This window comes from Varanus komodoensis, unplaced genomic scaffold (assembly GCF_004798865.1).
Source record: "Varanus komodoensis strain SLA01 unplaced genomic scaffold, ASM479886v1 scaffold2, whole genome shotgun sequence".
NCBI lineage: Eukaryota > Metazoa > Chordata > Lepidosauria > Squamata > Varanidae > Varanus > Varanus komodoensis.
Window position 1 is genome coordinate 4,608,267 of NW_025335568.1, and position 24,296 is coordinate 4,632,562.

At 49.9% G+C, this 24,296-nt stretch overlaps 1 protein-coding gene across 3 annotated transcripts in view; it reads right to left on the minus strand.

The window, feature by feature from the left end:
* The window catches only part of RNF24 (ring finger protein 24), a 71,583-nt gene extending 49,989 nt beyond the window's left edge, over positions 1 to 21,594 (minus strand). Inside the window, exons 1-2 of one of the 3 annotated variants that reach the window (XM_044428354.1) lie at positions 21,518 to 21,578; positions 20,017 to 20,198 (exon numbers count right to left, since the gene is read on the minus strand). The gene's annotated coding sequence lies outside the window, so the exon portion shown is untranslated. Of the gene's footprint in view, positions 1 to 20,016; positions 20,375 to 21,517 lie in introns of those variants that run through there. The other 2 variants (XM_044428353.1, XM_044428352.1) reach the window with 2 other exon arrangements.
* Positions 21,595 to 24,296: the final 2,702 nt, after the last annotated feature.

Sequence of the window (24,296 nt, forward strand, 5' to 3'; positions counted from 1 at the left end):
CCCCCCCCCCCCCCCCCCGGGACCAGTGTGGACATGCGCAGGGCAGAATGCGTCCAGTTTGCTGACCTGACGGCTTCCTACCCACCATCCGTGGGGAGTCATCAGGATGGCAGCCGGTGACCAGCGGAGTCCCACAAGAGACACAGAGGGTCGGAGGGGCCTCCCGGGCCATCTAGTCTGACCCTGGCTCCAGCCGGCTCCACTCACGACATGCCCACCATGTGCACGTCCAGCCTGTCCTTCAACACCCACACCGATGGGGCCTCAACCCAGTTCTGGGAGTGATTCTGTTCAACCTTTTTATCAATGACCTGGAGGAGGGGAAAACCACTCTGCTGACTGAATTCAGGGATGATACCAAAGTGAGGGCAGGTAACCCAGATCCAGAAGGATCTGGACAGGCTGTGGAAGTGGGCGGGGGGCCACAGGGTGGCATTCAATGTGGATAAGTGCAAGGTCTTGCACTTGGGACACAAAAGCAGATGTCACAGGTACAGGATGGGGGATGGCACTTGTGACTGGAGAGCGGCACTTGTGAAAGGGATCTTGGGGTGCTGGTCGACAGCAGGCTGAACGTGAGCCAGCCGTGTGTCACAGCAGTTAAGAAGGCAAATGCCACCCTTGTATGTACAGCCAGAAGCGTGGCTTCCAGATCTAGGGGAGTGTTGATACATAGAACATAAACAGAATGAGTCAGAAGGGGTTTCCTGGGCCATCTAGTCTGACTCCCAGCTCCAGCTGGCTCTGCTCACAACATGCCTACCATGTGCATGCCCAGGCTATCCTTGAACACCCTCACCAATGGGGCCTCAACCACCTCCCGTGGAAGCCCATTCCACACCCTTGGGGTCCCAACTTTCAGGAAGCACTTCCTGGCATCCAAATGGAACCTTGGCTCCCTGAGCTTTGCTCTGTTGGAGCGTGTCCTGCCTTCCTCTGCAGGGAAGAACCAGTCTCTACCCACCTCCATGTGACATCCCCTCACATGCCTGTATGTCACCAAAATACCTGTCACCATACCTGTATGTCCCCTTGGCGTCTCCTCTTCCCCAGGCTGAAAAGACCCAGTTCCCTCAGTCTCACCTCACATGGCTTTCCCTGCAATCCGGCCACCATCATTTTCAGCCTGGAGAAGAGGAGACTCCAAGGGGGTCTTTCAGTGACTTATAGGTATATGAGGTATGTGAGGGGGTGTCATATGGAGGAGGGCAGGACACGTTCCAGTGGGGCAAAGCTCAAGGAACCAGGCTTCAGGCTGGATGCCAGGAAGCACTTCCTGGCAGTCAGGACCCCTCGGATATGGAATGGGCTTCCAAGGGAGGTGGTGGAGGCCCCATCCGTGAGGGTGTTCAAGGAGATTGCACAGCCACATGTTGGGGATTGCATGAGCAGAGCCAGCTGCAGCTGCGGGGGTCAGACTAGATGACCCAGGAGGACCTTTCTGACCCACTCTGTGTTCCTATGATTTGGCACATGACCCGAAGGGCTCTTCCAACTGGTGCAAAGCAAGGTCTGTTGGCCAGACTTCTCCATGCATCGCAAGGTGAGTCTCTTCTCGCAGTCTAAAGCAGCCAGTCAAGGCACATGGTGACTGCCGGGCCCCACTAGCCTAAATGGCACCTTATAAATCCCCCCACAAGGGTGGCACTCCAGCAACCCACTGTTCACCGTTTCCGAAGCAAAAGACACGTGACAAGAATTCGAATGTGCTGCGGCCCTCAGGCCAGATGAACAGAGCCCCTCTGGCTGACCCATCCGCTGGAAAATAATACTCTCGCTGGGTTATCTGAGAAGATGAAACGGCGTCTAAAACAGGAGAGGCATCCTTACATCACAGAGGCATCTCCGCACCAGCGAGATTGGCATATTTCAAATTGTGACCAAACTGGTGGAGCGAGTTAGCTAAAAATACCGTGACGGCAGCTGCTGGCATGTTCACAGATGACTTTGCACAAGCCTCCCCACAAAGGGAGCAACTCACAGCTGAAAACGTGACTTCTTGTGTGTATTATTGTTTTAAAAACACGCACCGCACACCCCACGCCTGTGAACGCATCCTGGGCGGTGGTGATGGTCTTTTGGGCTCTGCCAGTCAGGAATTCCACACGGCTTAGGCAAAGTCAAGCTTGCAACGCACAGGAATAAATACAACAAGGCAAGGCACCCTCCCTCCTTCTCTCTCACATTTTTTGGGCTGAATGTTCATTGGGGACCAAGATTTAGCATGTCGGCAGAGAAGTTTGCAGCATACCGAGCCGTAATCTTTGCTTTGATCCTTGCTCCTTGGATGGCTTTAGGCATACCTGACCGGGCCATCCTCAGAAATGGTGAAGCCCAAAGCGGAAAGAGCAGTGACCTCTTTCTTGTCTGCTGTGATGGTGGTGCTACCTGTTTCCGCTGGGCTTCTGCAGGTCTGACTCCCAGGGAACCGGGCTGCATGAAGCCAGGTGTCTTGGGACCCAAACCAATGCCCCGCCCGTCTTTTATTTATTTAGAAAATTTGTAGGCCGTCCATTACTGTTGTCTCTGGACAGCTTACAACAATATTTCAATCCTAAAGTTAACTTTTCCACATTGAGCATAAAACTAATCCAGTTAAAAAATTGCCAAGGATGGGGATACCAAGATAGGAGACCTGGTTTCTCCTGGTTGATCCTGGGGAGATAATCCAAGCCTGGATGTGCTCGTCCAAGTGGGCATCTCGCTGATGAACAAGAAGTGGGACCACCGTTCACACCTCCCACCCATCCTTCCCCAGCCAGGTGCTGTGAAGGTCACCTGACCGGGGAGGATGGAAGGTGGAGTCAGGCACATGCCAGGACTGCCTGTTTGGGAGAGACTGCTCACATCGCTCAGCTCAGATTAGCTCTGCTGACACAGGAGATAAAAGAGCATCCTCAAAGCAGCCGACAATGGACGCACGAATGCGCAAGCTTTCCCTTTTATTCTCTCTCTCTTCCCCTAGTACCAAACCCCGAGAAGCTCTCTGTTCCTGCTGGCTGGAGTCTACTCGCTTCACCTTCGGAGAGATACCAGTCAAACTCCCTGAAACAAAAGCCTCGAGGAACTAGTGGGAGTTAAGTGGGACAATTCAGAAATGCAATTCAGTGCCAATTCAAATAAGCCAAGGCCACAGGTCAGGCCTCCGCCTTTGAAGCTCAGCCCACCAGCGCGAGTGGGACGCTTGCGTCAGCAGAGCTACCAAAGGGACGGCGAGGACCAACTCAGCTTGAATGGCACTCTGCCACCTTGGTTCTGCCGAGTCAAGGGGAGGGGGCAAGAACAGAGGGGGTCTTTCCCCCTAAAGTAAGCTCCAGTGCTGAAGGGTTACAGCCAGTGCACAATCGATTGGTGGATGGGGAGCTTCAAGTGTGTGAACAAGATCTGAAGGCGAGTCCCCGCGACCACGATCGGAGGGACACGGAGAAAGGCAGCATGCCTGGGGCTTTGCACCAGGAAGTGCGGCTTGCTTGGTCTTCCATGGCCTCCCAAGGACACTTACCAGAGGACTAGGAAGGAAGAGGTGGAGTAAAAGGACCACAAACCACAGTGAGCGTGATTCCCAGGCTCACTGCGGCCCATCTGCGCAACAAGCCACCCTTTGTGGCTTACTGCTGGGATGGGGCAGTGTGGCACGTGGGTCTGCCCACTGTCAGAGCTGGGGGAATAATCCGGCTGTCTACCTTGGAGTGTCTCCCCACCCCAATCAAAATCTAAAGCACGGGCTTTCCTGCGGCTGCACCTTGACTGGGAAAGTCTGTCCCAAGAAAGCTCCACCGGGCACAGTCCCTGCTTGAATGGCAAAAGACGCGTGCAGAGACCTGCTCTTTGCATTTGGGGGGAAGGGGTACTCATCCAATTGGACATGTTATTATTTATTATAGCTTATGTTGTTCTAATGCAGCCGCCTCACACTGCCTCCCGGCATGGCTTCTTTTCTGCCTCATTGTTTCAGCGTGCGTTTGGCTCGACTCGGCTATTTTGATCACGTTTGGTATGCTTTTAGCAGCTTTGGATACAGACTTTGCTAGCAAAGATATGCTCAAAATCCTACAAGCCAGGCTCCAGCCGAACTACCAGAAGTGCAGGCAGGGTTTCGAAGAGGCAGAGGAACTAGAGATCAAATTGCCAACATATGTTGGATCATGGAGAAAGCTAGTTAGTTCCAGAAAAACTTCTACTTCTGCTTCGTTGACTATGCTAAAGTCTTTGACTGTGTGGATCACAACAAATTGTGGCAAGTTCTTGAAAAGATGGGAGTCCCAGACCATCTTATTGGTCTCTTGAGAAACTTATATGCGGGTCAAGAAGCAACAGTGAGAACTGGGCACAGAACTACTGATTGGTTCAAAATTGAGAAAGGAGTTCGGCAAGGCTGTATACTGTCGCCCTGCCTATTTAACTTATATGCAGAGCACATCATGAGAAAGGCAGGGCTAGATGAATCACCAGTTGGAATTAAGATTGCCGGGAGAAATATTGACAACCTCAGATATGCAGGTGATACCATTCTAATGGCAGAAAGTGAAGAGGAACTAAAGGGCCTCTTGATGCAGGTGAAGGAGGAGAGCGCAAACATTGGCTTGAAACTCAACATTAAGAAAACCAAGATCATGGCATCCGGTCCTCTCACTTCCTGGCAAACAGATGGGGAATTAATGGAGGTAGTGACAGATTTTATTTCCCTGGGCTCCAAGATCACTGCAGACGGGGACTGCAGCCAAGAAATTAAAAGACGCTTGCTCCTGGGGAGGAAAGCTATGGCAAATCTAGACAGCATACTAAAAAGCAGAGACATCACCCTGCCAACAAAAGTGCATATAGTCAAGGTGATGGTTTTCCCAGCTGCAATGTATGGCTGTGAAAGCTGGACCATAAGGAAGGCTGAGCGCCGAAGAATTGAGGCCTTTGAATTGTGGTGCTGGAGGAGACGCCTGTGAGTCCCTTGGACCACAAGGCGATCAAACCGGTCAGTCCTAGAGGAGATCAACCCTGACTGCTCTTTAGAGGACCAGATCCTGAAGATGAAGCTCAAATACTTTGGCCACCTAATGAGAAGGAAGGACTCCCTGGAGAAGAGCCTGATGCTGGGAACAATAGATGGCAAAAGAAGGAGGGGGCGGCAGCAGATGAGGTGGCTGGATGGGGTCACTGGGGTGGTGGGTGTGGGCTTGGGTGGACTCCGGGGGAAGGTGGAGGACAGGAAGGCCTGGAGGAGTGTTGTCCATGGGGTCGCGATGGGTTGGACGCGACTTCGCAACTAACAGACTTTAGCCAAACAACTCTCATTTTAGGTCTGCAGCCCTCGTGCTTCCCTTTCCTCCTCAATGAGCCGACACTGTGTGTTTGCCTTGCAGCCTGACCACGTCCAAGTTTCTCGGGCCGCTGGAAGAGAGACGGAGGAGGGCTGCATTGGACCGCACGGATGGAGGTTCCTCATCCGTCTGGACTGCAAGCAGCAGCAGTGAGTGCAGGATCAGTGCTTCCTGTTCCAGCTTTCAAGGGCTTGGGCTATGCTCTGAGAGTGCCGAGTGTTGAACTGAAATTACGATTTCTTCTGCTCACCTGGGTGGCGCCAGGGTGGAAGGCAGGGACTACAGCAGACGACCAGAATTTTGCAGGAACGATCCCAGCTGAAAATGCAGCCAGTTTGTTTGCACTAGGTGACTAAAGTAGTTCTTGGGATGCTGGCCAAGATCTCCAGGTGTTACTCAGCAATAAATAAATAAATGATTCATATTCTTAACCTGGTTTAATTTTTGGCTTTATTTTTAGAAAGGGCAGGCAAGATAAGGCCGATGTTGACGGGTGTTAAGACATCAACAGGTGAGCTAGGAGCAGGGCCTAGGGACTGTAGAATGATCCCTTTCATTCGGCAGGTAGCAACTTTGGGAACCTCGGGATCTAAGTTATCTCGCTCCCACCTCCATCCATTTAGCTCAGTGCAGTTGACACTGACTGGCAGGAAGGGTTTGCCTGAGTTTCAGGCAGGGGAAGCTGGGTATTAAATCTAGGACCCTCTACCGCTGAGCTGGCACTCTTCCTTTCAAAGAGAGGAGGTGAGTGAAACCTTGAACCAAGCAACTACATTTGAGGGGCTGGGGAAGAAATGCAAAGGGAGGGGGAAAGGGGGCCAAGCTAATCCCGCAAATTTCTAAGCATTTTAAGGCTGTAATCCTTTGATCTCATTGTAAGGAATTAAGAGCCCTTGATTCTTTTGCCAGAAATTTCAAAAAGAGGATGCCTGCAGCCAGAAAATGAAAACAAACCCGGGAGACCTTTCCATGACCAACACCCTGCAGAAATCTTAATGCCCAGTGAGCTGTGGCTGACGAAGCTTAATTTCGTTGCCCTTTGTTAAGAAAACAAGAAGAGCCCTGGCGGATTGGAGCAAGGGTTGGTCTAGGTTAGCATTTTGTTCCTGCTGTGGCCGATGAGATGAGGTGGGGAACTAGAAGCAGGACATGAGATCAAGAGCACCTTTTCCCGGGGTGCCAACGAGATCCAGAGCTCAGGTCCACAAGGTGAAAAGCAAAGCACAAATTTGCATGGACTACTTTACACATGTTCTAAGAAGGGTGTGTGTGTGTGTGTGTGTGTGTCCTTAAGAACACCCCCATTTGCAAAAGGGGATGTACGGATGGGGCAAGAAGAATACTGGATTTCCGATACAGATTTCAAGTGGAACGATTTGAGTGCAGAGGACAGCTGACGGAGAAGCACATCCCCAGAAACGGTACTCCAGGGCAGGAAATACAGGGTTTCAGACCCCGGGGCCAAATTCAGTCTTCCTTGCTTCTCCAGAAGGCCATGTCTCATTCCCCTGGACCCACCCCGTTTCCCCCAAACATGGGTAACTGGGTGATTCCCAGCTTATGCACAGTTCCTGCACCCCTATTCTGAAAGCGGGGGGGGGGGAGCCGTTCCTAAGGCTTGCCTCATTGGGATTTTGGCCCTAAGAACCCCACTGGGAATCCCAGGGGGCCTTTGCCAGTCAGCATCAACAAAACTGGGGCAGTAAGAGACATTATAACGCACCTCACAATGTTCCCAGGAGCCTCCAGTTGAGGGCAAGAGCACGTTTCAGCTCTCAGAGATTCGGCAATGTCCGCTTTCTGCAGCCATCCACAAGGCTGATGGAGAAAGTCCCGTGGCTCCCACGGTCACGGTTCAGAAAAAGCGCTCCTTTAATTCCCAGCTTCCTTTTGCAAGTTCTTTCCCAGCAGCTGCAGCTAAAGAGCCCATCGTAGGATCAAAAGCTGCGTTTGTTCTAATGGCGTTTATCTTGGAAGCTCTGTGTGCACAAGACGAAGTGGCAAGACAGGCAAAATGTAAACAGGACTTATAGGAAAGATGAAGTGCCCATAAGCATCAGGCACCGCTGGAACGTCAGCTTGCTTTCCTGCTTAGTGTGCTGCAATGCTGTTAACTCTAGTTGTGTTCTGATGCACCGTTATTAAAAGTTAACTGTTTGGTGGCAAAGCTGTAATTCAGAGAAAAGAAGATATTTCAAGTCCAGGGTCAAAACTGACATGGTAACCTCCTTGGGGAAAGAGTGGCTGCAACTTTATTGAATGCAGTTTACACAGCTGCTGCTAAATAAATAAATGTTGGAGGAGGAAGAGAATCCTTGACACGGGAGTGTGACTTACAAGTGTGAAACGCAGAGTCCTAAAAATACAAGCACAACACTCAGGCTGTCCAAAGAAACTTTTAGCTATTGGCAGCCACTGCTGGGTTTTTTTGGCTTCTTCAAGTGTGTACAAGTCAAAATTCAAACATGATATAAGAGTCATATGAACGCAACTGAGCTTCTGCCAACCGTATTAAGGCAAGAGAGAGATGCATGGGAAATAAAGGCAACGTTACATCAATCATGCGGCAACCTCCTCTTACTTTCCAGCCACATCCTACAGTATCGGCATTACATAACAGAGCAATCCGCCAAACGTTTCTACACAATGTGCCATGCTTTCTGCAAACTGGGCTAGAGTTCGTGGAAGCTTATCCTGTGGAACAGCTCTTTCAGATGCCACATTCTCTTTGTCATTCTGGCTGCAATGGACTTTGGAAAGACCTGCAAAATAATCTCCACTAAACAGTCACTCTCACTTCCTGAACACAATAGATGTAGGTCCTTAAATTGATCTGGAACTTCACAGAGTCAGATGACTTGATTTCACAGTCCATGCTTCAACGGAAGGCAGATGCAGCAATCTCAAAACCAGTTCTTCAGAGCTTAAGGCACATGTCCAACCCAAACACTCGGCTGCAATTGGTCAAATCGACCGGGGAAAAAAACCAAACGCCACCAGAAGAGCAGAGAGGCTGCAACGCTAAATGACTTTAAGCATCAGTCCCAAAGACCGATACGGTGAGGTAATATGCTGGCAGGGCTGACCAGACCCAAAATTACACCAGGAACAGCCTGTGGGAGTCTTTCCAGGGTTTGCAACTGGATGGCTTTCATTTTACAGGGGAAAATAGATACGCTAGTTTTATATTACTAGTTGCATACTTCCTAGTAAATAAACCTAGGACTCTACATGGCAAAGCAGCTGAACTCAACTAGGGTTTTCACATGGGTGGGTGACCGACCCTAGTAGAAACCTAATTTGGAGAGGGGAATTAAAATACTGCACAACTTCTAAACCATGAGGCAAATTAAGAAGGCCAGTAGAGCTGTGTAAATCGTTTAAGAAAAAATGGCATGACAGAGATCCAGAGATAGTACAGCACAAGAGAGAGAAAAAGCATATAGGTTTTGCAGCTGATCTGGAAATATGCAAGATTACTCCTGGAAGTTTACTCCTGGAAGTGACCACACCGAAAGACTTTCTGGTTTCCCCAGTCAAGTAGAGAACCCACGCTGTTGCAACATGCAACTTACAGTGCTATCAACAGACACTTACGTTGAACCATTTTTTTTCTTTAAACAAGAGAGCAAGTTTTCATTCAATTGATTTGCTAGCTAATAAATGACAAATATAAAAATCAGCATGTCTCTACCTTAAATTTAATTTAATCTAAATTTAATTGGAATATAAACTGGGCTGCTTATCTCCTTTTTTAACACAGGCAAACAAGATATTTATGTTTCTAATTTTTATCCACTCCAATTCAGCTCCCTAAGTACTAAACGTTTCCAGTCACACTGGCTATGACAGTGACCCTGTTCGGAAGACAACGCAAGATTCGGCCAGTCACGTTAAATAGGGTTAGCAGGAAAACACTAGCATTAGATTCAGCACTAGCAAACTACAGGAAGAGAAAGCATGTCTGCAAAATAGGGACAGCTGGAGAGGCTGCCAGGCGACACGTCCTGGTACTACCAATCAAAAGGACGACATAGTTACTCTACTTTCGCCTTTGCAATAGATTTTTTGGTATAAAGGGGGGAAAAAGCAGAACTACCACCAGGAAAGCATGCGAGGGTTATAATTGCAAAACAGGGAGGTCTGGACCCCATCTGACTCCTGTAACAGGCAAGCAGATTCCTCAATAAAAGCTACCTCTAGAAGCATCGGAGAAGAAACACAAATTCTCCTCTTTGGATAATATTAGGCAAACACCACTAAACTCAACTCAACCTCTCTTGGTCTCCTATAAACTCTTGCTCCTGAAAGCCAAGAACTGGTGCGATCTGCTTGCGTTTTCTATACCGACCACCTCAAAAACAAAGCAAAACTGGGTATCCAAGCCTTGATTACACCAGAAGAAATCTCGCTTTCCCAACACAGCCCCATCGCTTTGGTTCTCCTTGTATCCAGGAAAGATCAGACTGCAACTTACAGGAAGTTGGGCATCTCAGCGGAGACAGGGACCTGTAAAGATTTAAAAACAAAGGAACCCTCCCCAATACACCGAAAGGTTAATAGCAGCGCTCAAAGAAGGAGCTGCACTAACCCCACTGGCTGCAAGGAGACGCCTGCCGCTGCGGGACCCGAAATTAATACGGGCTGCAAGAAACCTGATTAAGCAAACCAGCTGCGACTGACAGGGACAACTGCCTCGCTCCAGGCGTGGAGCCTGCTGTGCGGACACGGAGGGGAAGGGGTCTTCTTTCAGCCTTTGATCAGCCAGGAAAACCTACCCCACCGAACAAGAACTGATGAGCAACTGCAGCCAACGGCATCCTCCTCCATTGCTTTTGCACCGAACCCTTATTCCTTTTCTGACACCTTTCTGGAATAAATGTTTGCACCTTGCCTAGGAAAAGAAAATTCTGTGTTTCAGGGCACTGGTCTTTTTTCCTTCTAGCCCCATATGCACTGACTATCAGTAGCAGCACCCTAAGCTTTGTCTTGCATTCTCAGTCTATTTCTCCAGCCCAAATCTCAGCTGCACACTTCCGGAGGGCAGCTGAGTCCACGTGCATGGAAAACTAGCCTGTCAGCACTTCTCCTTGAAAAGCTAGCTTTGCACAGGCAGAGGAGTTCTGTTTTTGAATGGCAGAAGAGTCCACTATGCGAGCCAATGCCTCTGGCCTGCGGGGGGAACAACCCAAGCACAGGTTGTTCATCTCAGGAACAACCAGATCAAAATGTCCTTTCTCTTGCCTTCTCCTCTTGCCCTCATTAAGTCTCAGCCCCCATGAATGAGTGGAATTCTATTCGGTCTTCTCTGCCCTGTCTCCTTCTGCAGCTATGGAGTCCCTCTGTCCAGGCTTCTTGTACCACCCCGTCCACTCTTCCCTACGGTCATTCCCAGTTCAGCCAATTCGCATGCTTGCCCTTCTCGGACATCCATCCCGGCAGCCGAAACAATTGCTTCATCGTAAAATCCCCCAGCAGTTCTACCCACTCATTTGCAAGCTGTCCCTCTCCTTTCACTCCGCTGCTGTGGCAAATGGCTTGGTTATCCCGTAATGCGCAAGGCTGTGGGTGTGGTGATCCTCGGCGAGGACCTCGACGTGTGTACAGACTGGGCGTTTTTTGCTTTATCTCTCAATTGAGTTATGGCAAGGACGGCAAGTCCGCAGCGCCCTGGACGCAACGTTCAGCTCTTAGCCTCTTGCTTCCACCGTGTTGCCCCCGAGAATGGAAAACCAGTCTCCGCGGCCACACACATGCTTTGCCTTCGGAGGTTCGATCCCTTGGCATCTCTGGGGCGCGCCAGGAAAGAGTCCTGTGAGAAACCCCAGAGAGACCCTGCCACTCCATGCTGAGAATATTGGGTGAGGAGGACCCCTTCTGTGAATTAGTTAAGACAACCTCCCTGTGTTGCTCTGACAGGGACACAGCGTTGTCCGAGCGTGATTTTGCAGGTGCACAAGTTCTGTGCAAAAATGCATCACGGCCGCTTCACTTGTCCGTGGGTGTGCACACTTTCTGCACAGATGCACAACGGATGGGGAAAATGACCTGGAGGTAGCAAGCTGAAGCAATCCCAAGTTTCTGGCCCTCCTCTGTATCTTTGGACGACAGAATCTCTCCTTTTAATCACAGGTTTAACTTTGCCATGCTAACAGGGCCACCCAAGATGGGCACATACAAAGGAACAAGAGGACAATTCCTGTTGCCATGTTTTATCATGGACCCAACTGGATACTGTCTCTTCCCCTTCCATTCAAACATGTTTCTCCAAAGCATAGCAAATTTAGAGGAAGGCAACCAGGTTAAAACCAGAAGGCCAGCCTCTCTTCCGTGATTTGCCGTGTTAGAAAAACCAGAGTGGACACCTTCAGACTACCCTGAGCTTTTTGGCACACAAGGCTGGTATTATTAGGTCATAGTGTCCTTCTCAAAGCACGGCCTTCAGCCTCCTCAGATCCATGATCCACCTTGAGTGAAAACAGCACTGGCTCTGGGTTTTTGAGGGCCCTTGTGGAGGAATCTTCAAGAGACATCTTCTCCCAAGAAGCCCAACTGCTCACCACCCTGGACACCTGCTCCTCTTGCTCCTAACCACAGCTTCCATCTGTCGGCTCGGCAGGCAGAGAGCCAGGGATCAGCAGGCCGTGGCATCCCCGGCTCCTTCTCCCTCTCGTTGGGCCAGCGGGAGAGGCGGCTGTCCCAGCAGGCTGCAAGGGGAAAGAGGACCAGCAACTCCAGGAGGTTGCTGCCTGCTGAGTGTGGGTCCGCAGAAGCTGCCGAGGCACACCTGACTCAAAACGCACATCCGGGCCTCCCTCCTCTGCAATCCACCACACCTGCAAGCCGCAAGATTAGGGGCAGACGGCCGTGGTTGCTCTGCGGATAGAACCTACCTGTGGTTTGTCCACAGCCCAGCAGTAGGTTTCCATCCCCCATGGTGAAGACCAAAGGTCCAGAAGACCCATTCTCCTTGGAGAGAGCTAGATAATTGAGAGGGTTCCACTGGCAGGTGCTAGCGCAAGACACGGAAAGACCAACAGGTCAGGCAGTGGAGGGTAAGGAAGAGATTTAAGTGAAGTGGGAGCAGAAGGGAAATGAGCGTTGATGAAGGGGAGGCAGCCACGACCACCCACGGGTGACTGGTGACACTGGGGACACAAATATGAAGCTGGTCGAGGCAACTGGCTTGTTATATCAAACAGCACAGCTGCCTCCTAATTCATACTGGGAAGGGAAGACCCTCCACTTGTCCTTCTAATACTGACAAAGGTCAAGGTTCTTCACGCGCGGCCCGGACCCAAAGAACCCCAAATTCATTGCATGTGGCCAAGGATGGACTTTTCCACGCCATACGGCAAACCAGCTCTGAAAGCCGGGAAGCTTCTGTGAGCAGCTCGTGTGAAGGGGCAGGAACCTCGCACGCACCTGAGGCAGTCCTTGGGATTCTGGCCAAGTCATGCAGGCGTTACTCAGCCACGAGTAAAGAACTGACTGACATGGTAACCTGGTTTAGTTCTTTTTTTCAAGGCGTGAGGCATGATAAAGCCGATGTTGCCCTGCATCAAACATCGACAGGTGAACAAACAGCAGGCGCAGAAGCGTAAGAAGTTTCCTTTCGTCTGTCAGGTAGCACCTTTTGGAACCTCCAGGTCTAAGTTATATTGATCCCAGCACAGGTCCATTTAGCTCAGTGCTGTCAACACTGACCGGCAGCCGGGGAAAGGCACGGAAGCCAGACGCCTCAGCACATTCTCCACTGCTGTGAAGGTGTCCTTCCTTTAAAAGGGAGAGAGGTGATGCCAAGAAGTGACGGGGTGAAGGCCCCATCCCCGGGTCACCCCCTTGCCCTGGCTGATTCTGCTTGGCAAGCGAGTCAGTACTGAATTGCAAAATGCAGCAAGTGTCTACCAACCCTAAGGTGTGGTGTTCGGGGGCGGGGGGTGGGGTGGGTTGCTGGACTGGGGACTAGGAGATCTGGGTTCCAGCCCCTGCTCAGCCATCTCTCAGCCCACTCCCTGGGCCAGTCGTTTACTCCCTGCCTGGCCTACCTTACAGGGTTGTTATTGGGAGGACAGAAATGGGGAACCTCACTTGCTGCCCTGGGTTCCTTGCAAGAGGAAAAACGGGGGGGGGGGGGGATATACATGGAATGCCATAAAAATAACAGTAATTATACTACGTGGCTTGTTGAATGGTAGGTTACTGTGCGCTCTGAATCCAAGCATGTAAACTGTAGTACGTTAAGCACAAACAACCCATTTGCAATTATCTTTTGACTGAGAGAAAACAACCCATGGTTTGTTGTCGGGCTGATTTTAGGTTGCTTGTTATCAAACCCTGGTTTGGTTTCAACAGCCCATGACTCAACAACTTATACTCAACCTATGTTCAACCTAGAGGGTGGGTTATTATGTCTTCTGAATCCAGCCAATGTCTCAGCCACAGTTCTTTCATCATTTGTTATTCCTAATTCCAGGGTCTGGTCGTTATTTGGACAAAACGCGTGCCTTGCCAAACATCTCTGCCCTAGCATACCTCTCTGTCTGCAATTCAGTTTCAAAAGGCAATAAGCTAGTCTTTTACTTCTCTGGCAAGAGCAGAGCAGTGATGGATTCCAGGCACCTGCCATGTGTTCTGATGAGAAATTACATCTGCTGGATTCATACTTTTATCCGTCTTGCAAGATATTCAGAAATGGCCTTGCACAGAGATCTACATCATGCCTTCCAGATGATGATGATGATGATGATGATGATTACATTTCTATGCCGCCCCTTGCCGAAGCCTCGGGGAGGCTTACAACACAATACAATACAGTACAATACAAAAATAACAATATAAAATTAAAATTAATAATATAAAATAAATAAAAAATATAAACGATATAAAAGAAGTTATAAAAGAAAAGTTATAAAAGAAAAGAAAAGAAAAGAAAAGAACCTGGACAGATAAATAAGTAAATATTGTTAACAATTAAAATGACGTTTAAATAAAAAGGTCTTCACCTGGCGCCGAAAAACAAATGACGACGGCGCCAGGCGGACCTCTCTGGGGAGCACATGCTGCCTGAGGAAGACAGAAATCGCAGTCCAACACACCTGGAAGGCACGAAGGATGGGCAACGAGTGCTTGACTCAAGAGACACGTACGCAGTCGCACCTCTGGAGCCAGGGAAGGAGAGCTGGCAGGAGCTGACAGATGGGGTTTGCCAACTCTCATTCAAACACAGCTTTGTAAACACACCTCTTTGTAAGCCGAAGTGGGAACATTTGACACAGTTCCACGTCCAGCGTGGCAGGATCTCGAGAGTGTCGCTGCAAGTCACGTTTGCACTTTTCAGTGCCGTTTTAGGACGTTCACGTTTTCCATGGATTCCTTTTCCAAATTTCCAGCTGGGTCTGGCAAGGGAGAGAGCAGGTTCCCTGCCCTCAGATGACTCCAGGATGACTGGAAATAGTATGCAGCCCGACACTGGCAGCCAAAGCACCGATTTCCCCTTCTGTGTGAAACCCAAGGCAGCTTACGGAGCTCTAGGGTATCCTCCCAACATCCACCCTCGACGGTAGGCTGGGCTGAGAGCCTGTGCCTGGCCAGTAAACTTCAGAGACAAGCAGGGGCTAGAACGCAGACCTCCTGGCTCCCCAGTCCAACTCTCTCACCACCACACCACACCGGTTCTTATCGGCCCTTTTTCGGTCTAAACGTGCACAGGATGGTGCCCTCAAAGCCTCGAAGGGAACGGGTTAACTTCCACGCACTGCAGCTTGTGTAACACCACAGATAAAGGCAATGCCAGGCCAGAACCTTCTGTAAATAAACCCTCCAGATCAAGTGCTTCAAGCATGGCAATTTTATGATGCGCCTGCTTTAATCTAGCCACCCAGCCACCCTCCTGCCCAAACAGGATATGCATGCCATTTAATCCTGCTGAAACTTTGCAGCAATGGGAAGAGACTCCCAAAAGAATGACAAAGGGACATGCCACCGCCACTACCTTCAAGTGCACGGCTCCAAATGCATCCTTTGAGACCTTACCACTCCGAGGGGAGCGAGAACAGAACACTGGGGACAACTAATGTCACGCATCTTAAAAGACTGGGTGGGTGGGTGGGTGGATTTTATACCACCCAGCAGTCAAAGAATGCCTGCTTATTTATAATATTACAAGGGGATCACAGACGAACAGGCAATGCCTACCGCTTAAGTGGCTTTCTTTCCCCAAACAGGTACTCCCCATCTTTGTCCCTGGCCCAACCCAGTTGAAATATTCCCTTAAAACACTACAGTCCTCTACCCAGAGGGCCAGCCAGGCCGCAAAAGTTAGTCTGTCATGGCCAAGAGTCCGACAGCCCTGAGGAGGAGACTAACGGAAGCTTATGCCCTCATGAATGGCTCCTCTGGGCATTACAGGAGTCCCGGCGCACCTCTCCAACAGTTGCCATCCACGCCTGTTTAAAGAAGGTGTGAACTGCCTTCACACCTGTGGAACTGTCTTTATGATTCACCAGAACCCTGAGATCCGGCAAGAGGAGACAGGTTCCAAATGCACGCATGAAGAATTAAAAAATATAGCACTCCTGTGCAAGGCGAAGTGACAATGTTTTGGTCTGAGTGCCAGAGCTGAGCTGTTCCCACAGGCTCTGCACAGAAAATCCCGTGCCTGTCACTCCAAACTTATTCATATCAGTGGATAAAAGGTAAGTGCCCGTGTGCAGGTGTTAATCATTTTGTGGGTGCTACAGCTGAAGTTGTAGTTCAGAAAGCCTTGCCTATCTAGTGTGAATCACCCCGAGATCAACCAGCACATCCCCAAAGACCTTATGCATATCCTTTTGCTATAAGAGAGGAATCATCTAGAGTTGCCTTTATCTCACTGAAGCATAAACCTGGAGTGGTCTTCTGCCACTGGTCTGATAGGCTTATCATGATAGGGGACAGGATATCCCTTACAATCATAAAATCCCGCATAACGTACAAAAAAAAAATCATCATCAAATAAATAAAATACATAAAATAAAATAGTGGACACAGCCTGGTCAATTTAAAATCAACAAATAAACCATCAACAGTTAAAATAGCGTTTAAATGAAAAGGTCTTGGCCTGGCCCCGAAAAACAAATAAGGACGGCACCAGGCGGACCTCTCTGGGGAGCACATTCCATAGGTTGTTTAAGTATTGTATTTCTTTATCACTCAAGAGCCAACCCTTTCCAGGCACTCCATGACAACTAATGAAATACAAAACATGTGCATCAGTTAACTGCAAAACTTAACTACAAAAATTTAAAGAGTGAATTTTGATTGCCTTAACCAACTGTGACAACTAAGCCTGTCAGAACAGCCGACACAGCCCCTCTTGGGCTATTCAGAGCCTTGGCAAAGCAAGCAGTCTTAACCTGGCACCAGCAAAATAGCACTGGCACCAGGCAGGTCTCAGCTCCATAACTGGGGGCTGCCACAGAGAAGGCCCTGCTCCTTTAGCATCCTTTGATGGAGGGTTAATGAGAAGAGGCACAGATCAACCAGGCTGCTTGTACATCAGCACATGGCAAGCGTTAAACTGATTCAGTGGTTTTAGTGTATATATGCTCAACATACCCTGTAACTCTAAACACACAAAGAATGTTGACATTGAAAGTATCCATTATGAAGCAAATGGCACATCTGATCCACACTGCTTCCTGATCCGCCAGGTAACTACGGCAGGGATGCAACCAGCCACATGTGGCATATGCGTTGCTGTTGAACTGTGTGTCGCCATCTGAACCCAACCGAGAAAACAAACTGTTGAGAACAGCCCAGAGTTCATACTCAACAACAAACCACTGGAAGCAGCAGGAGGGCTCCTGAAGATGTCACCAGTCCCTCAGCCCCACACACAGTGCGTTCTGGGAAACTGGGATCCACTGGGAACTTGCACTCCCATGGCTCCCTGCAGCAACCAGGACCCACAAACCTGCTCTAGCCTTTGAGCTATGAATGGAGCTGCCCTGTTACTTCTAGTAAATGGGGGAAATATACTTGTGTGTGTGTGTGTGGGGGGGGGGGCAGATAGTAGCAGCTGTCCTCTCCCCATAAAGTCACTGCTGCAGCAGTCAGATTTAGGAGATCATGTAATAGTGCCATCCGATCCCTCCAAGGGGCTCAGTCTGGATTGCTTTGGCAAGACAGCCCAAACAGCCAGACCACAAGGACGAGCCGAAGCAATGGATGCTTTCCTTGCCTTTAAATACAATTTCCCCAATATCCACCTCTCCATGTGCAGGGTTTTTTTTCAAGAAACAATGTGGAAGAGACCTACAATTCACCCTCCCAGCTGTGGTGTGCAGCGCAGGAACAGTTCTGCCACTTTGTCTGCTGTCTGCATGGCCCACAGAAGCCAAAACAAAACACAACAGCACAATAACCACACTGCTGAGAGCGGAGGAAAGGTCAGCTTTCTAGCTCTCTCCATAGAGAAAGGATTCCCTGCAACTACACATTCCTAATAGATGAGCCACCATTATTCAGATTATAGTGTGCCAAAAGCCGAGGCAGCAGAAGAGGCTGAGAACAGATCAGATGATGCTAGGGTGGGAAGCCGTTTCCGGAGTTTTGTCTACCCTAGTGACCTCCAGATGTGCTGAACTACACCTTCCATCATCCCCTGGCCATGCTGGTTGAGAACTATGGGAGTTGTGGTCTAGCAGGTCTGGAGGGTGTCAGATTGGAGAAAGCCAGGTAGCCCATGGTAGGAAACACTTGCACCAACCTGGCATCAGACCTGACAAGCCCAAATGCAGCAATCAATGGAATGGAAGCGGTACATTTAGGGAAAGGCCCAGGCAGCAGGGCCATCCCTCACACCTGCATGAGTCTGCCACCCACACAGACCCCGCACCTCACGCGGGCCGCACGCTGACACAACGTGAGCCGCCTGGATGCTCGGGCCTTGAGCAACCCCATAATCACTCCGAGGTCTTGGAGGACACTCCCATACAACTCATGCCAAACGTACACGCAGAGTATCGCTTCCGATTTCCTTGCGTGCTACGGACAGCTGCGGGGCCTTGCACTTCAGTTCTTCAGATACGTGGCTCTCAGACTTTCCGCACAAAAGGACTCAGCTATGGCTCCTTGCACCTGCTGGCAGCCATCCAGGACTTTGCTGCATTGACTGGGATGCAGCAGTACCATCTAAGTTACGTCTCAGAGACCTGACCTTCCAGATGTTTTCACTCTGGTGCAGTCAAAACTCCTGGAGTGCCGCAAGTTGCCCACCCATGACCTGGATATTATGTCTAATATCTAGTTTATTAATTAAGCAGGGCTGTCAAAGACTAGGCATTCTGGAGGGCATACAAGGATCTCCGAAAGTCAGGGATGACTTGACAACAAGAAGTTTCAAAACATTTAAGGTACATGCATCTGATCGTACCCTGAGACTTGCAAAACTTTTCCTTCCTGGAATGCCTCACTTTCTCTACGAACCCAAGTTTCCTCAGTTCAGAATACTTAACATTCCTATCTCTTTCAAATGTTGAAAGCTCTTTGTTGTACTCACTAGTTACAATCTTTATGATAAATCTATAAGGTAAACCTATGTTATTGTCTTCTATATTGTGAATGAGAGTTTGCAGGCAGGACTTAGGATGCGCTTAAGAACAACTGAGTGAGCTCATGTGAAAAGCGGAATTTGAACCTCTTTGGCATCCATGCTCACCAGAATTCCTCAGTATTACAGGGGCCCACTGCATAAATATTCAGCATTTCACACCAACCCTTATTAAACACAGAAACCACAACAGTTAAGAAAGGGCTGATGCTTGAACATTAACTTGCCAGCCTCTGTTAAAGGTACACATTAATGTTTAATTTCACCAATACATCAAGTCTCACGTTAACAAGGTTGTGGTGCGCCATCCATGGTAAACAAGGAGGAAAGAAGAGAGATCTGGAATTGATCAAGATGCTAGACAACTCCCCCCAAGAAACTACAGGCATTTTTTTAAAAATAAAAATGACATCCCAGGAGAGGGCATATTTTGGAAAAACAAATCCCAGCAATGTGTATATATATATTGGAACTTATTCCTTCTGGGGAAGAGCCATGCAAAACAGAAACCCAAAACAGCACAAGGGCAAACTTGACCAAAGCAAAGGAATCAGTGGGAACACAGAGGGCAAACTGCAAGTCCAGGACAAAGGCAGCAGCTGAAGATCGGCTTTGCATTTTGAAGAAGTCCTGAGAGAGGAGCCACTGAGCCTGCTGCTAAGCCAGCACGTCTAACATGCAATCAGAAACTACAAACGCAAAGCGGAGGGAGGGAGGGAGCAACATGCAAGCGAAAGAGTCTTTTAAGGCACACATGGAGACACAAACCAGATGCAAAGGGTTTGGCACCTCCTGGGGTATTTGCGAAAGGGTGTGGAAGAGGCCAACATCAAGGGGCAAGCGAACCAGCATCCGCTCCCAACGTTAACAGATGTTAACAAACGCAGCGGCTCCCCTCCAAGCCTCCACAAAGCCTCCCTTCAGAAATTTCCATTCCCTACCTTTGCCCTTTCCTTTTTTCTAGATCTTTTTCTTGAACCGATACTCTGCAATTTTGGTGTTGCTTTTTAAAACCGTCCTTGCCTTTTGCTCGATCATGCACTCATCGAAAGCTGTCTGCATGCGTGTAAGAAGCAGCAACTCATCCTCCTATATGTCTAGACATACCAGAGATATTCAGGGTCTGACTTCCTTCACAAGAACCGGAGAAATCGGTTCCCCGCAGGGTCCTGTCCCTTTGGAAAGATACCAGCTTGGACCGGCATGCTTGAGACATAAAGGCGCACGGCAACAGACTCGGGGTCTTCCGCTTTTTTGGCGTCTGAGTTAGAGAAACGGGCGTCGGAGACCTGGGGGAGAAAAGCCAGGCAGCCACACAATGCGGGCCGGCGTCAACACAACCTCGCTGGAGCCTGCACTGCAGCCCCGCCAAAGAAAACAGCAAAGACTGAATTAGAAACTAGGACACCGCCGTGGGGACCTGGCCCTCTCCCCACAGCCAAGGTGGGGACACCCGAACCAGATGCCAGTGGAAACACGGCGCACATCCGCATACCCTTCCGGGGCCAGGGAATAACACCCCCCTGCAGCCTCCGGGGCAATGCAGCCTGCTACCTCGAGCGGAGCCTGGGGATGGAGAGGGGCCGTGTCCCCCAGAGACTGCCCCCCCCACAGTATCCCAAGCTTGCCGGCTGCACGCACCCCTGCATGAGAGCTCCCCATCAGTGCAAAGCCATGCAGCTACCTGGGACACAACACCCCCTCCCGGTCCCATAGAAGCCCCGCAAAGGTGCACCCCTACCTGGAGTCTACATGGAGCAAAATCCAAGACGATCTTGGGAAGCCGCCCCTGCCCTTCAAATTCCAACCTCCTTTGCTCACCCCCCCCCCCCCGCAAAGAAAGCCACCCTAACAAAGCTCCCGGATAAACTTCTTGCCAGCTTCCACAGATGCAAGACAAGCGGGCGGTACCCCTCGCTTCCACGGGTCTGCAGAGGGGGCCGCCGCGCAAGCCCATGAAGGGCTCCAGACGCGCCCCCCTGCACCTTCCCCGGCTGCTTTGGGGGCTTGCATTTTTCTGCTTCCCATCGCCGCCTCATTCATTGCCTGGCATCGAAGCCTTTCCAGATTCTGCCCCCCTTCCGAAGGTGGACGAGGCAGTGAAGGGGCAGCTGCCGGCTGCCCTTGATTTCCCCCCACCGCAAAGATGCCATCCGCGGGGGGAGAGTGGAGCCAGCGTGCGCGGGGGGGGGGGCGCCGCAGCAACTTCCTCCTCTGCTGCTCTGTGCAACCCAGCCTACCCCGCGCTGTCGGGCGTTCTGCAGCCGGTCTGGCCCGCATCTCCCGCTGGGCTGGGGATGATGGGAGTTGCCGGACAGCCCAGCCGGAGGGCGCCAGCCAGCGCGGGGCAGACTGCGAGGCATGCACGTATAGACACGCGCACGGCTAAAGGAGCGCACCGAGCCCGATCAATCACCCCATCCGCGCGTGCTGGAGACGCTGTGCATTATGCCTCCATCCCCATCATCCCCCCAGGAGCTCCAATTCTGCCCGCGAGACTAGAGACGATCCCCCAGTCGTGCATTTTGCCTGGAAACCGCCCCTCTGTCTCTTCTCCCCGCATCCCGAGGGGCAAGCGGGGGAGGGGGACGCCGGACTCGCTCCTCACCCAAGCAAGACGCGGCGCGGAAGAGTCTGCGGAGCCCGAACGCCGACAGCCGCTTCACCGCGCGAGACGCCGCTCACTGACCGGCCAGAGTCCAAGCGCAGCGCCGTGGGAAAGGCGCCCGGATGTGAAGCACTCCGCCCCCCGCTTCGCCCGCCCACAGCAGCTGCCCGTCGAAGGGCAACCCGCCGCGCGGCTTCCTTTCCCGTGCTGCGCAGGCGCCGAGTAACCCGTTCCGCGCCGGCGCCCGGGTACCCCCAGTGCGGCTTTGCGCGCTGCTACCCGCATAACGGTGTGCAGGTTTAAATGCGTGGGACGGGGCCTATGGCTCCCAGCATGACCCAGCCCTTTTTTCCCCTCTCGGAGCCTGCACTGGATGGATAAGGAAAGTGCCTCTGAGCATGTGCTAAGTATATTCCGCACAGAGCAGCCGTCTGTCCTCCCTGCACATGTGAACTGAAGTGCCTGACAAAAAGGGAAAATACCAGTTTGCTTTGCACCAGTGTTTAAGAATGGTTGGCAAATGCATGCAACAATCGATTTCCAGAATGATAGCTTTGACACTGCCATATTTTTAGGCTTTTCATATGAGACTTTTGTGCTTTTCAAGCCTTCCAAGGTTCCCGTGCTGAGCATACATCGAGGCAGGGAACTTAGGCCCATGGCCCAAGAGTGGCACTCCAGAGCTCCACCCCATTTTTTGAGTTGCTGATGGTTTGCTGTTTTCCTAGTTTTTCAGCTATTTCTCCCCATTCTAAAAGGTGGTCAATAAATTCTTTAATCTTTAAGCTAAGTGAACATCTTATTAGAGTGTGCGAAAGCTTATATAGCAATGCCAGAAGTGTAGTTAGAACAAACCAAGGAATATTGGAACCCTTCTCAAAAACATCCAGAGTAAAACAAAGGTGTACTATCACCACTTTTATTTATCATAGATAGCATAAGCAAAAAAGCCAAGCCCAGGAACAGAAATAACATCAACAAAGTACTCTTTGCATATGATCGGGCTGATGGCAAGTGCAGCTAAGGAGCTGCAGCAACATCTTACGTCCAAGAACCAAGAATGAAAGGCCAATAGTATGAGAATCAGTAAAGAGAAAACTGAAGTAATGGCAAGCGGAAGGGAAAAAAGCACACCCTAAATATAGAAATAGAGGGGACAGCCATAGAACAAGTGCTTGGGTTCAAATACCTAGGAAGAACATTCACAGAAGACGGTACAATGGACAAAGAGGTTAACATACGATTCAGGAAGGCAAACCAAGAATTGGGACAGCTGGTTCCACTCCTACAACATGGAAACACAGAAACAGAGCGAGTCAGAAGGGGTCTCCCGGGCCATCTAGTCTGACCTCTGGCACCAGCCAGCTCCGCTCACGACATGCCCACCATGTGCACGTCCAGCCTGTCCAACATAAGGTGGTGCTGATGGGAGAAGTATGGCGTCGGAACGATACAGACGTGATTAACGAACCTCTGTTATCACGCTGGTAAATGCCCGGTCGTGGGCCGTGGGGGCCTAATCTAAGCTCTGTAGGGGCTTAGAGAGATTGCTTGGCAAATCCCCCATAGGATGTGGAATGGCGATTCCAGATTTAGTGGGAGGAAATCCAGCTTTTTTCAGCCGGGCAAGACCAGAGGGAGTACTGCCCTCTTTAAGTTCTCGACATACGATTCTTTTTAGCTTTTGTGAACACACCAGATCTATTGGAACTTTTTTTTTTCCTGCAATGATACCCGTGGAATAAGCTGGGTTTTTTGCTAATTAAAAAGCCCTTTGGATGGTGGGGGAATGAAACCTCCCCCCCAGGGAGTTGAAAAGCGGCGAATTGCATAACGGAGAGAAAGACAAAACTGTTTGTAAGTAAGGAAAAAATTTATCTTGTTTAATGTCTCCAAGGGCGAATAATTGTGCTGTGGAATTGAGTAATAGAGGATCTTTCTCTGGTCTGTGTTGGACTGCTGCCAAGAAGTAGTGGCCATTTTTCTCTTTGTTCCCGGACCCTTGGACACCTGCCAAGTGTTGATAATTTACCGCTACCATGGAGGGAATACAGAAATCATTCCTGGAAATACAATCTTCTCTAATAGCTGTGCAATTAACCCAGCAGGTGATAATAATGCGTCAGAAAACTGTTTCAGAGCGACTTGATTGTTTTTTAACTGAACAAAAAAGTGGCTTTGATAAATTAGATATTGCTTTTAGTTTCGCTTTCGACAAGCAACTTGCATCTGAACAGAATATGCAAAATATCCAACAAGCAGAAGGAATATCTGAAAATGGAAAGAAAATAAGTCCAGCCGAGCTCTGTGTCAGGCTGGAGAGAGAGAAGACAGCTTGGCCACAATTTAAGACATATGATTTATTGCAGACGATACAAAGCCAGCTTCCATGGGATCCGTGTGTCAACTTAGAGAAGGGCCATTTAGGTGATCATTTGAAAGAGGTTATGTTTATGTGGCTGCAATTGGAGACTCCATTACAGACAGGAGGAAAATTGGAAACTGGAAAGAAAATAGGTGCAACTGATTTATGTGGTATGCTGGGGAGGGAGAAGATAGCTTGGCCACAATTCAAGACATATGATTTATTCCAGACATTACAAAGCAGATTTCCATGGGATCTTAGAGAAGGACAATTCAGCTGATCATCTGAAAGAGGCTATGTTCATGTGGCTGCAACTGAAGACTCCATTATAGACACTATGGTGGATTAATGGAAAAAAAACAGAAAGGTCTGGTAGAGGGGTAAAGAAAAAGAAAAAATAAACATGGCAGGGGT